The following is a 2,416-nucleotide window of genomic DNA, read 5'->3' as shown; positions in this document are numbered from 1 at the left end:
AGTGGTATAAATATTACATGAGGTTTTTGAAAGAAAAATCTTAAAGCACAAATGCAATGCAATACTTCCTCATTCGGGGAAAGATACTTCCCTAAAATGAATGTCAAGTGACGAGGAAAAAAACCCCTTTTAAAGAAGTGAGATTTGGGAAAGCATGGAAGAGCTGACCATAGGGAAGCTACCTGTACAAACCATCTCCAACTGTGTTAGGACAAAGGTCGCAAAACAGTGAAACAGGATTTAAAATATCTCGACTATGCTTTGGACAGAGCAAAATCTTTCGTAATAACAAGAGATTTTAAAACTCACAAAGTTAATTTCAGAGCGCTCCAGCCTTGCCTAGCTCAGGGATTTGTCCCAGTCACAGGGGTAGACCTCCCCTAACTGCATTTTCAATACAAACCGTGGCTTTGCCATGGTACACTGCAGGTTGTATTTAGACAGCTACAAGTATGGGCAAAACTGAGGGAAATCTCCACTGGCGACAAGGGCTAGCAACCTTAACCGAGTGAGACCTGGGTCACTGAAGATAACTCCTTCCTCCTGTGTCACACAGAAACCACGGGGCTGGAGGACAGAAGTAGGAAAGGATAGCTGGATGTTTTCTCTCTCTTTTGCAAGGCCTCAGAGCCCCATTCAGGGAAGACTTGGGGTGCACCCTTCACAGGCCACAGACTGGAAGAGAGGTTCACATTAACCCAGTGCCCCAGGATTATACAGCAAATCCACTGTTCAAACAGATAGCAAAATGAAAATCTGTTTACATTTAGCTGTTTGCTTTTGCAAGACCTTTGCCTTGTTAGCTCCTTACAGAATAGAAGTCTCTACTGCAACAACAGCAACTGAACAAAGCAGGGCTCAGCATCGGGCACTCAAAGCAAGCAAGAGTTTTCATAAGGGATCAATTCATTCCTAACTTCTGCATCAAATACAGAGATAGCAGAGCCAGCATACTCGTTAGCTGGGTACAGACCACAAAAAAAAGTTACGTGCTGCCAGTGTTATGGAGAGCATTAATTTGGTTTCATATGTAAGGTCCTCCTTAAAATAAGCATGAGAAAACTGTACTTGTTGTAAATGACTTATCATGCAAACTCCTCGCATAATCAATCATTCATGCTGCCATCCTGTAGGATTACAGGACTGTGGTTCAAAATCCAACATGTGAGAAAACCCCAGAAAATGCTCCTTAAATTCTTCTGCAATCCAGTTCCCATGGAAAACAACGAAAGCCTTGTTTCCACCCGCTTAAAATGGCAACTGGATTGAATACACTTCAAATGTATCAGAGTCACAACCGCTACAAATCTTGCAAAACGAATTTCCTAGGATTTAAACAGTGCTTGGTCTGCATAAAAATGTTTTGCTACAATGATCAAATCATCAAAACACTACTGGGGAGCAAAAATTCTGTGTTGTAGGCACCAATCAGGTCAAGGGACCAAACCACAGCAGCGTGACTCAAGCGTCCCTGGGGCTCAGAAGGAACCGACCCAGACGGGATGGTTTTGCGTCACACAGGCATCATTCTAGAGAATTTTATGCATACATCAACCCTCCGAACTGCAACCCTCTGCACATCAAAACCACCTGAACCTACAGGCCGCAGAGCAAGAGCACGGCAGGTGTAGTCTCTTTAACCAGCAACTAGAAACTCCTCAGGCTGGATTCACAACGGATCTGCCAGTTCCCTTCGAAAAAGGCCTGAAATGAAAGACGACTGCTTTTCTGCCCTCCTTCACCGCGCCTTTGACATACACGAAGAGCCGAGATACTTCTTGTTGGCAGGCCTCTTTCGTGTCTGGTTATTTGAACAGACAGGCATGGCAGTTCTTGCCTATCTCGTTAGACCTTCTGACTCCCTTCAGAATGAAGCGCAATGCGATGGCAAAACCCGAGATTCATAAGCAAGCGCTTCCAAAGGGAGGTTACCATTTTGCAGCCGGGCGAGTCACAGTGGTGACCTGCAATAAACGTGAAGCGGCACCTTGGTGTCCTCCTGGGAAGGACTGCTACAGTGCCGCCACCACACCGCCACCGGTCGTGACAGCTACCGGTCGTGACAGCGGAGGCCGCCTCCTTCCTTGTACCTCAGGCGAGACACCTACTGATGCATCAAGAGTAAACCTAGTTCCAGGCAAAGGCTGTTTCCGTACTCTGGCTGTAATCCCTGCTCTCTCAGCCCGCAGCCTGACCGCAGGGCCGGGCCCGGCCCGCCGGAGCCCCTCACCCCGCAGCCCCAGGCCGCGCCGCTCCGCCGGGGCCGGGCGCAGCCCCCGCCCCCCGGCCCGCCCCGCCGTGGCGCACCCGTCGCTCCGCCTCCCACGCCGACCAATGGCGGCGGCGGTTGGAGCCGCCGGGCGGCGGCGCAGCCCAGTGAGAGCGCGGCGCTCTCCGCCGGCCGCAGCCTCCGCGC

Source organism: Accipiter gentilis, chromosome 33, assembly GCF_929443795.1.
Source record: "Accipiter gentilis chromosome 33, bAccGen1.1, whole genome shotgun sequence".
NCBI classification, from domain to species: domain Eukaryota; kingdom Metazoa; phylum Chordata; class Aves; order Accipitriformes; family Accipitridae; genus Astur; species Astur gentilis.
The sequence above is the reverse complement of the archived record's forward strand: the minus strand, read 5'-3'. Positions refer to the sequence as shown.